This window comes from Vigna umbellata, chromosome 4 (genome assembly GCF_029865625.1).
Source record: "Vigna umbellata cultivar VRB3 chromosome 4, Vumbellata_1.0, whole genome shotgun sequence".
Lineage (NCBI taxonomy): Eukaryota > Viridiplantae > Streptophyta > Magnoliopsida > Fabales > Fabaceae > Vigna > Vigna umbellata.
In genome coordinates, this window is record NC_142168.1 from 58,058,826 (window position 1) to 58,071,484 (window position 12,659).

Genomic DNA, 12,659 nt, shown 5'->3' on the forward strand with positions numbered 1-12,659 from the left:
CCCTGACGGTATTGATTGGCCATAAAGTTAACATCCTCTAAGGCTTCTGCTGGAAAAGCGCATTGACCATTGATATGGTCACCTCCACATAATTCACACAACTGTGATTGAGCTTATGCAACAGTCTTTAACTCTTTTGGCAGTTGTGCAAGTGTTTTTGTAAGAGTCTCTAGTGGTTGAGTTAGTATTTTGTTCTGTGCTAGCAAGGCATCATGGGTTTGTAACTGTAGAACTCCTTTTTGTTGAGTAGGAGCTCCTCAATCACTGTTTAGTTCATTATCACTAGTAGCCATATTGTAAATGATTTCTGTAGCTTCCTCTAGAGTTTTCCATTTGATATTTCCTCCTGCTGAGGCGTCAAGCATCATCTTGGTTTGTGAACCAAGACCCCAAGGAAGATTAGGACTACTTCCACTTCATCAAATCCATGCGTGGGTGTCTTTCTTAATAAGCTTTTATATCTGTCCCATGCATGCCCTAGTGATTCCTCCATGCCTTGCCTGAATGATGAAATCTCTTGCTTTCCTTTATTCAACTTTGATTGTGGAAAGTATTTGTTTAGGAACTTGGTCACCATTGCTTCCCACTCTGTAAAGCTTCCTTATGGAAAAGAATTTAACCAAAGCTTAGCGTTGCCTCCTAATGAGAATGGAAACATGCTAAGTTTGATTGCTTCGTCCGGCACCCCATTTATTTTCACCGTGTTGCAGATCTCATTAAAAGTTGTGAGGTGCTCATATGGGCTTTCGTGAGACAACCCATTAAATTGATTACTCTTCACCAGTTGGATTAATGTTGGCTTCACCTCCATGTTGGCTGCATTGACCCTCGGTCTTGCTATGCTATTAAAATGTTGAGGTCCAGCTATATTTGTGTAATCTGCAAGAGTTCTTCTGGCATTATTATTCTCCATATTATCAGTGCTATGGTCAGAACCTTGTGGTGTTGGTTGTAACAGAGTTTCCGGAGGAGGAAAAAGTTCTCTGGATGTACGGATTCTTCTCCTCCGTCTACTCTCGTCTAAACGTTCAAGAAGAGGTTCTACAGTTTTCTTGCTCCTTGTTCGGATTGTCTCCTGCATACACAAGAAAACAAAACCCTAGAAAAATTGGTTAGCACAAAAAGATATAGAAGAACATATAAGATCAGAGATAAGAAGATAAAATAAAAAATAAAATAAAAACAGAAAACAGAAAAATAAAATAAAATAAAATAAAATAAAATAAAATAAAATAAAATAAAATAAAATAAAGTAAAAACAGAAAAAATAAAAAAAGAAATTCAAAATTCAAAATTCAAATTTCAAGTCAAAGATAATCAATAATCACACAAATAAACTAGTTAACCCACGAGTCCCCGGCAACGGCGCCAAAAACTTGATGACAAATTTATGAACACCGAAAAACGGCGCCACAAACTTGTTTAACAATCGGCAAGTGTGACCGAATCGTATCAAGTAATAAAACTAGGTAAGACCAAGTATCGTTTTCCCAAAGGACTCACGGCCTAGTTAGTTATATGATTTGTTGATTATTTGAGACTTGTAAACAATTGATTGTAGGTTTAAATGCAAAAGACAGTAATTAAACATGTATGCATGAATGTTGATCAATGGAAAAGAGGATAACAAACACTTTAATGAATTAAATGGATGAGTATGTTGTTGGGGTTATTAATTTCATCTTGTTCACTCTCATATACTTTAGGAATTCCTCATTCTTTTCACGAATTGCTAATGCCACTCTCTAAATCACCTTGCAAGAAGACCTATCCTTAATTACGAGTTCATACAATTCCTAGCATTCCTAGTAATTAGTTCTGAAGTGCAGGAGCTTAAAGGCAACCAATATGCTATTGGGAGAAATTCCCGGAATCTGGATTTCCCCGTACGTTCCCATATCGACAAAATCAATAATCATGGCAATGAATGAGTTAAACAAAGCAAGCATTAAGCAAAGAGGAAAATCCCTAACTAAAGATGAAAGAAAGCATGTATCTTAATATAAGATGTTAAAACACAAATTCCATATATGAGAGTTTCACAAGACTACATTGATTCCCAAACAACAATACAAGGTTTAGTTCACCATACTTATGGTGAAACTAGATGAACAATAATGAATGAAAGAAAGATAGAACCCTAGAAAGAGGAGAAGGTAGCCTGAGCATCCAAGATCTTCCTTCAAGGAGTGGAAAAAAGAGTGTTTGCTTCGTCTCAACGGTAAGTGCGTGAGTTGTTTTCCTCCCCTCAACGGCCTTTTCACCCCTTAGCGGAGCCAACGTGATTGCCTGAGTGTCGCTCAGCGGTAAAGTGCCGCTGAGCGGTAGTTGCAGCTTCTCCTTTTGCACTTTTTGATGTCTTTTCTGATTCCATCTTTATCCTTCTTCACTTCTTTCACCAAATTCACCTTAAAACCTGCATAAAACACTAAAATCAAGCATAAACCTGTCCAGCTCTCTTATTTCTAAAAATATGACCAAAAGTATGATTTCAAGCTAGTTTCTAAGTGTTAAAGGTTGCTTTTAGTATCAATTTTAAGCATGAAAATAACAGTTTTACAACTGTTATCAATGACGTCTTTCAACAATTTATGTAAGAGTCCATCTCCACTCAGAAAAGCATTGAAGCATCATGTAAAAGGATGGAGATGCAGCTTGGTCACATGATTCAGAAATTGGATGATTTTGGGGTTGATATTGAGGTTGATACTGAAGTTAACCCTAGGGAGGAATGTCAAGCCATTATCACTGGAAATGACAAGATTTTAGATGAGAAAAAGATAAAGAGAAAAGAAAAAGAAGAGTTGAGTGAAAAAGATAAAGATGTAGAAAAAGAAAGCGAAGTGGTTGAGAGAGTGAGAGAAAAGAAAATTTGTGTGAAGATTAAGAAAGTGAGTGGACAAAGAGAAGAAAAAAGAAAGTGAGAGAAAAAGAAAAAGAGAACGAGAGAAAACAAGAAAGAATCATATGAAAAACCTCTTCCTCATCCAAAGAAGTATCATAGGAAGAAGAAGGATTTTGAGCACTTTATGGAAATTTTCAAGAAATTGGAGATTAAAGTTCCTATGATTGAGACATTGAAACAGGTTCCTGGTTTTATCAAATTCCTAAAGAAGTTCAGTAAAAAGAAGATGGAACTTGAGCTTTATTGGGTCAAGCTAGTGACACTAAAAGAGCACTTGCTGGGAGGCAACCCAGTGATTTAAGAACTTTTATTTTTGGTTTGGTGATGTAATTATGAACTTTTGGTATTTTTTGTTTTGGTTATAAACTTGTTATAGGGTTTACATCTACTAAAGGATGTTAGGTGGTAGAGTATCTACTAAAGGATACTATGTTCGTTTACACCTACTGATGGGTGTTGGTAAGAAAAGCTTTGCACCTACTGATGGGTGCTGGAGGATTTTGGGTCAGGTTCGTGACGTTAAACAAGCACTACCTGGGAGGCAACCTAGTTGATTGAATTTATCTTTGTTTTTGTTGTTTGGATTTTTCTCTAGTTATAGGGATTGAATGTTTGAGTGATGTGAGAAAGTAAATGCATTGGGGTAGTGAGAGGCATTGATAAAGGACACCTAGGGCAAGCTAGGAAGAAGAAGAGTTGGTGCCGCAAATGCCGCTGATGACAAATTTATGAACACCGAAATACGGCACCACAAACTTGTTGAACAATCGGCAAGTGTGACCGAATCGTTTCAAGTAATAAATTCGGTAAGACCAAGTATTGTTCTCCCAAAGGACTCACGGCCTAGTTTAGTTATGTGATTCGTTGATTATTTAAGACTTAAGAACGAAATAAGTGAAGTTTAATATGCAAAACAGAAAATAAACATGTATGCATGAATTTGATCAATGGCTAAAACAAAATACAAACACTTCAATGGAATATATGGATGAGTATGTTGTTGGGGTTATCAATTTCATCTTATCCACTCTCATATACTTTAGGAATTCAACATTCTTTTCATCATTGTTAATGCCACTCTCTAAATTACCTTGCAAGAAGGCCTATCCCTAATTACGAGTTCATACGATTCCTAGCATTCCTAATAATTAGTTCTTTTAGTGAGGAGCTTAACGGCAACCAATATACTATTGGAAGAAATTCCCCGGATCTAGACTTCCCCGTACGTTCCCGTATCGACAAAATCAATAATCATGCATTGAATGAGTTAAACAAAGCAAGCATTGAGCAAAGAGGAAAAACCCTAACTAATGATGAAAGAAAGCATGTATCTCAAATAAGATGTTTAAACACTAATTCCATATATGAGAGTTTCACAAGACTACATTGATTCCCCAACAACAATACAAAGTTTAGTTCACCATATTCATGGTGAAACTAGATGAATAATAATGAAAGAATGAAAGATAAAACCCTAGAAAGGTGAAGAGGTAGCCTGAGCATCCAAGATCCTCCTTCAAAGGGGTGGAAGAGAGAGTGTTTGCTTCGTTTCTGCCAAAGATACAAACCCTAGGACGTCCTAAAGCTTATATACTATTCTAAAATTACAGAAAATTTAGGCCCAAGCCCATAAGTATGTCGCTCAGCGGTAAAGTACCGCTCAGCGGTAAAGTACCGCTCAGCGGTAAAGTACCGCTCAGCGGTAAAGTACCTCTCAGCGGTAAAGTACCGCTCAGCAATAAAGTACCGCTCAGCGGTAAGTGCGTGAGTTGGTTTCTTCCCCTCAGCGGCCATTTTTCCCCTCAGCCGATCCCCCGTGAGCTTCTGAGTGCCGCTCAGCGGTAAACTGCCGCTGAGCGGCAGTTGCGGCTTCTCCTTTTGCACTTTTTGATGACTTTTCTGATTTCATCTCTCTCCTTCTTCACTTCTTTCACCAAATTCACCTTAAAACCTGCACAAAAACACTGAAATCAAGCATATACTTGTCCAGCTCTCTTATTTCTGAAAATATGAATAAAAGCATGATTTCAAGCTAGTTTCTAAGTGTTAAAGGTTGCTTTTAGTATCAATTTCAAGCATGAAAATAACAGTTTTTCAACTGTTATCACAACCCCGAACTTAGAACTTTGCTTGTCCTCAAGCAAACAAGATGTAACTCAATCTTCTACCAATTCATATGATGGTTCACTCATTCAAAAATTTCTTTTCAAGATAAGCAAAGACTTCAATCAAACTTTTGACCAAGATTTCAATCAAGATGTGCACATGCTTTAGTGTTCACAAAGTCAGTTAAAATCAAACAAATGCTATTTTTCATGAATGATCAATCAATTAAGCATGGATGTTCATGTGCTCATGGAATACTTCCTCACTAGGTAAAGTGTTTCACTCACACACAAGTGTATAAGAGGTAATCACTCATTCACTCCACTACCACAATGTCACATGAATCAACTTTGCGTTTCATTTAACCACAATCAAAACATTTACAAGCATGCATCATCACAAGGACTTTTCAGTGGCTTATAACGTGGCTGGGCTAATCAAGAAAATTGGTTTTTCTGGATCACAAAATCCTTGAGTTAAGAGAATCATAACAACACAATTATTCTTATTTTTTCCAACTTGTCTTTACATTGAGCTTTGCTTTTTCTTTTCTTTTCTTTCTCTTTTTCTTTTCTTTTCACATTCTTATTCTTAACTTTTAGCTCAATGCTTTTCCTTTTTCTTTTTCATGCTTTCCCAACAACCCCAAACTTGAACATTTAACAATACCACAAAAGATTTTCTACTTAACTCAAGGTAAAGCTTTTCAACACGGGTTTTCAATTTATGTTCAAGGCTAAGGGTTCAAAGGATAGAACACAAAGTGTTCTCTTTTAGTGGGCTAACTTCATGAATTTCGCCAATAAAAAGGGTTTCAACAAACGACCTTGATCATATAATGCAAAACAAGCAATTGATTCAATCATAGAAAACCTGGGCAAAATCATTCATGCTTTCAAAGTAATAGCATTCAATCAATAAAAAACTCTGGAGCTCAAAACCTCACAAATAGGCTCATTCAAATTTGACATACACATCCTGCTTAATCTCACAATCACAATCATAATATCCTGCATTTGTTCACAAAGCTTGTGAATCACCTGTATAAGCATTTAATGTGCACATCTATCTCAACATCAATCAATCAATTATCATCATCAAGCATTACTTATCACACAATCAAAATCAATAGCAAACCATCATAACAAACCAGGTTTCCAATAGAGTACATCAATCCTAGTCTAAAACAAAAGTAAATAAGTTCAGAACACTTAAACCAACAAAAGCATAAGTTCATGATAGCATTCATCAGTAAATGCTATCTCAGCTCCTCATCAATCTGAGCTGTCCTCTGTATCTTCCTCTTCTTCCTCATCTTCATCATCTTCAAATGCATCATCATCATCATCTTCATCTTCTTCCATCTCCCTAACTGAAGCTTCAGCTGCTTCAACTCCTCCTCCTTGCACCGGCTCCTCTGGCCAAGCTACCACATTATGGAATTCCTCCATAGTCCACCTGTAAGCTGGAGGTGTATCATACATCCCCACAATCATCTCAACAGTAGCCACCTGCCCTCTATGAATGGACTGTAACTGAGCACCTATAAGAGACATGTACATGTCCCTCATCTAGAACGGTTCTGCTTCATGTGTCTCAGCAGATGTCTGGCTCTGTGCTTGCCCTCTCTCTCTGCGAGCACGGCGTGGTGGAACTGGCTGAGCTGCCTCCTCACCTCCACAGTACTGTTTGTAATATGCCTCATTAATGGCTTTTCTTGGCCTTTCAAATGGTGGAGCAGAAGTGTCCACCCCAGCTATCTTGCAAAGGTGAGTGATTAAGGAGGGATGTCCTAGGGGTGCTTTGTTATTTGAGGTATTGGCACACGCACTAATCTCATCAACTATCATCTGCCCAATATTAACATTTAAGTTCCTGATAGCACAGTAGATGAAGAGTGCCCTGCTGAGAGTAATATCTGACACATGTGAACATGGCTGAATGTTGGCATGAGAAAATGCCATCCAATACTTTGGAAGTGTCCTCCAGGTATACATAGTACTCTCTCTACATCCTCAAAATCAGCCCCTTCCTCCATGCAAAGAGCAAACTGGCACTGCTCACCAGCCCACACAGTATCCAGGAAGTTATTAATAGAATCAGGATCATACCTGATAGCATGGCCTCTGACATAGCCCAGATAATTTTCAGCTGGATAATCACCAATCTTCTTTGCATTGGTGTAGAATTCTTTTACCACAGCTATGTTGGCAGGTGCAGGATATGTGGCTAGCTTTCCCCAGTCATTCCCTAACAATTGCTCTCCAAATTGAGGAGCAAAATTAGGTATCATTCCAACTTTCCTCTCCATAAGGAGTCTCCTGTCTTGCACCACCTTGAAGTGCTTCTCATGTTTCCGAGAGAGGAACCTACTAGAATGGGGCTGTTCTGGTTCCTTTTCCTTTCTATTGGTTGCCATGGTTTTCAATCTTTTTCCTGAAGAGGATGCCATTCCTGCAATCCAACAAATATACAAAACCACAGAACATGATGTTAATCATTAGTAAAACACAGAATACAACTCCTTTCGAAGCTAAGCCACCGCTGAGGGTCAGAATTACCCCTCAGCGCCACCAGTGCCACATTCCAGAACACAAATTTTCAAAAATTTCAGGTCTGGCAGAGTGCCGCTCAGCGGCAATTTACCCTTGAGCGGTAACTCTGCAGAGTTTTGAAAAACCTCTTTTTAAGCTGTCCTAACTCCACCCAAATGGAGTTTTCAGTTTTCCAGATCAAAATCATGCAGTTTAATCAGTTCAAACATCAATTATATCATCAAATCATGCATAGAAATCAAAACCCCTAAATATTCATGCTTTGACAATCACATTCAAAATCAAGAACCCTAGAATGAACAAAATGATTTTACTTACTTGGGTGGAGATACTAGATGCAATGAGAATGTTTCCAAGCTAAGATGCTCTCTTCCAACCCCAAACTTAGATGAAACACTAGTGAGAAAATGAGTGGAAGAGAAGTTTTTCAAAAGAGAAGAGGTAAAAGATGTGGAGAACCTTGGAAAAGGTATGTGGGAGTGTTTGTGCAGAGAAGAGCCTGAAAGTGAGAGCATTTGCGCAGCTTAGGGTATAAAAATACCCTAATGGGCTCGGGTCCCGCTAAGGGGAAACTAAAGCCCACTTTGCGATAGTACCGCTCAACGGTAACTTGCCGCTCAGCGGCACTTTCGTGAAGTGCTCTTCTCCTTCTTTTCTTAACCTACGTGCCTCCTAAACATGCCCCTCACTGGTTCCCTGCAATTCAATCCTCAGGTTACTTATGCACAACCCTATTATACTACTACAATGAAACAAACAGAAACATTCAATCAACTGGGTTGCCTCCTAGGTAGCGCTTGTTTAACGTCACGAGCTTGACCCCAAAATCCACCAACACCCATCAGTAGGTGTTACAATCTTACCAACACCCATCAGTAGGTGCAAAATTTTCTCACCAACACCCATCAGTAGGTGTTACAAACTTAGTATCCTTCAGTAGATACTTAACCACCTAGCATCCTTCAGTAGATGCTATATCCAACAAAGTATTTACCCAAATAATGTCCGCAAATTAAAAGTTACAAAACAAAATCAAAAGTTTTTAAATCACTGGGTTGCCTCCCAGCAAGCGCTCTTTTAACGTCATTAGCTTGACCCAGTAAAGTTCAAATTCCTTCTTCATAGTTGACGTTCTTGTCCCACCAACTCATAAGTTGTTTCCTGTGTACTTCTTTGATTTTTCTAGAATGTGGAGACTCTATCTCTATCATCTCCTTCTCTTTATAGCCTTTCACAACCCACAACTTGTTTTTGATTCTCACAGGTGTACCAAGTTGGGGTCTTCCTTTATTCCAGTCATCAGGAACTTTTCCTCCTCTTCCAATCTGTTCTCCTTTATGCACCTGAAACAACAAACAATGGTTACCTGTAACCTTGGGCTTTTCATCTTTATGGCTAGTCATGTGTGCATCTAGAAATGCAGCTTTATAACTAGCTTCTTCCTCCTGTGTTTGCGTCTCATCTTTAAAGACATCTACAACAACTTTCTCCTCTCGGTCCTGGAGCACCACTATACCTTCGTTTACATCAATGATAGCTTTGGCCGTTTTCATAAACGGTCTTCCAAGAATGATAGGTATCTTTTCTGTCTCCATCTTCATCACCACAAAGTCTGCCAAGAACTGGAGTTTGCCAACACAAACTATGATGTCCTCTACAATCCCACATGGTTCCTTTGAAGATCCATCGGCCATTACTAAATTAACCTTTACAGGTTTAATATTAACATCGCCGATTTGCTCCAGTAAAGAGTAAGGTATCAAGTTAACACTTGAACCTAAATCAAGAAGAGCTTTTTTAATCCTTTTCTTCCCTATGGTACAAGGGATAGAAAAGCCTCCTAGATCTGCTGCTTTTGGAGGGAATGACTCATTTTTAACAATTTTACACTTCTTTGCCTCATCATCTCTACGTCTTTTCTTTGTAGAGACGTCTTCATCCGATTTAGTGTAAACCGTAATTTGTTGTAGAATCTGCTCCCAAGGTGCATCATTATCCACCATCTTGAATAATTCTGTGAAATCCAGTTGTTTCCCTTGATGTATTGGAAAAGGAGAAGTATTTTTGCTCTCATTTTTCCTTTGTCTAACTCAACAATCTCATTTTTAGCACTCTCTACCACCTTGCATTCTTCTCTGGGGTTAACCTCAGTATTAGCCCCAAAATTTCTATTTGGCCTTTCTTCCACCTGCTTGGTGATCTGCCCCATCTGAATCTCCAAATTCTTGATAGCAGCTTCAGTGCTCTTTTGGGTAGACTCAGTTTTCTTTATGAAATTATTAAGAGTGTCTTCCATCCTCATGGACCTTTCATTAAGCATAGAAATCTGCTACCATAAGGTGGGTTGCTCCTGCTGCTTATTAAATTGACCAGCTTGCCCAGTTTGCCGTTGACCAATGCTTGGGTGTGGTTTCCACCCTTGATTGTAGTTCCCTTGACGGTATTGATTGGTCATGTAATTCACATCCTCCACGGCTTCTGCTGGAAAGGCACATTGACCATTGATATGGTCGCCTCCACATAATTCACACAACTGAGATTGTACTTGTGCAGTAGTTTTCAACTCTTTAGGCAATTGCGCAAGTGTTTTAGTAAGAGTCTCCAACTGTTGAGTTAGAATTTTATTTTGTGCTAGCAAGGCATCATGTGTCTGTAATTGTAGAACTCCTTTCTGTTGCATAGGAGCTCCTCTTTCACTATGGAGCTCATTATCACTAGTAGCCATATTTTCAATAATTTCTGTTGCTTCCTCTGGAGTTTTCCATTTAATGATTCCTCATGCTGAGGCATCTAGCATCATCTTGGTTTGTGAACCAAGACCTCCAAGGAAGGTAAGGACTACTTCCACTTAATCGAATCCATGCGTGGGTGTTTTTCGTAGCAAGCTTTTGTATCTATCCCATGCATGACCCAGTGATTCTTCCATGCCCTACCTGAATGAAGAAATCTCTTGCTTGCCTTTGTTCACCTTTGATTGTGGGAAGTATTTATTTAGAAACTTGGTTACCACTGTTTCCCACTCTGTGAAACTTCCTTCTCGAAAAGAATTTAACCAAAGCTTAGCATTGCCTCCTAATGAGAAAGGAAACAAGCTAAGTTTGATCGCTTCATCTGGCACCCCATTGATTTTCACTGTGTTGCAGATCTCATTAAATGTAGTGAGGTGCTCATATGGGCTTTCATGAGATAACCCATTGAATTGATTGCTCTTCACCAGTTGGATCAATGCTGGTTTGACCTCCATGTTAGCTGCATTGACTCTAAGTCTAGCTATACTGTTAAAGTGCTGAGGTCCAGCTGTATTGGTGTAAGCAGCAAGAGTTCTTCTGATATTATTGTTCTCCATATTTTCTGTGCTATGGTTAGAACCTTGTGGTGATGGTTGCAACAGAGTTTCCGGAGGAGGAAAAAGTTCTCTAGATGTTCGGATTCTTCTCCTCCGTCTACTCTCGTCTAAACCTTCAAGAAGAGGTTCTGCAGTTATCTTGCTCCTAGTTCGAATTGTCTCCTGCATACACAAGAACACAAAACCCTAGAATATTTGGTTAGCACAAAAAGATATAGGAGAAGATATAAGATTCAGAGAATAAAATAAAATAAAATAAAATAAAAACAGAGAAATAAAAACAGAAATTCAAAATTAAAGTCAAAGATAATCAATAATCACACAAATTAACCAGTTAAACCACGAGTCCCCGGCAACGGCGCCAAAAACTTGATGACAAATTTATGAACACCGAAATACGGCGCCACAAACTTGTTGAACAATCGGCAAGTGTGACCGAATCGTTTCAAGTAATAAACTCGGTAAGACCAAGTATCGTTTTCCCAAAGGACTCACGACCTAGTTTAGTTATGTGATTCGTTGATTATTTAAGACTTAAGAACGAAATAAGTGAAGTTTAATATGCAAAACAGAAAATAAACATGTATGCATGAATTTGATCAATGGGTAAAACAAAATACAAACACTTCAATGGAATATATGGATGAGTATGTTGTTGGGGTTATTAATTTCATCTTATCCACTCTCATATACTTTAGGAATTCAACATTCTTTTCATCATTGTTAATGCCACTCTCTAAATTACCTTGCAAGAAGGCCTATCCCTAATTACGAGTTCATACGATTCCTAGCATTCCTAATAATTAGTTCTTTTAGTGCAGGAGCTTAACGGCAACCAATATACTATTGGGAGAAATTCCCCGGATCTAGACTTCCCCGTACGTTCCCGTATCGACAAAATCAATAATCATGCATTGAATGAGTTAAACAAATCAAGCATTGAGCAAAGAGGAAAAACCCTAACTAATGATGAAAGAAAGCATGTATCTCAAATAAGATGTTTAAACACTAATTCCATATATGAGAGTTTCACAAGACTACATTGATTCCCCAACAACAATACAAAGTTTAGTTTACCATATTCATGGTGAAACTAGATGAATAATAATGAAAGAATGAAAGATAGAACCCTAGAAAGGTGAAGAGGTAGCCTGAGCATCCAAGATCCTCCTTCAAAGGGGTGGAAGAGAGAGTGTTTGCTTCGTTTCTGCCAAAGATACAAACCCTAGGACGTCCTAAAGCTTATATACTGTTCTAAAATTACAAAAAATTTAGGCCCAAGCCCATAAGTATGCCGCTCAGCGGTAAGTGCGTGAGTTGGTTTCTTCCCCTCAGCGGCTATTTTGCCCCTCAGCGGATCCCCCGTGAGCTTCTGAGTGCCGCTCAGCGGTAAACTGCCGCTCAACGGCAGTTGCGGCTTCTCCTTTTGCACTTTTTGATGCCTTTTCTGATTTCATCTCTCTTCTTCTTCACTTCTTTCACCAAATTCACCTTAAAACCTGCACAAAAACATTGAAATCAAGCATAAACCTGTCCAGCTCTCTTATTTCTGAAAATATGAATAAAAGCATGATTTCAAGCTAGTTTCTAAGTGTTAAAGGTTGCTTTTAGTATCAATTTCAAGCATGAAAATAACAGTTTTTCAACTGTTATCACAACTCAGGTAATTACCGCTGAGCGCGACCGCTGCAGATTGGGCTGACCGATTTGTTTTATTTGGGCTCAGTGGGATGTGGCCCATTAGGTC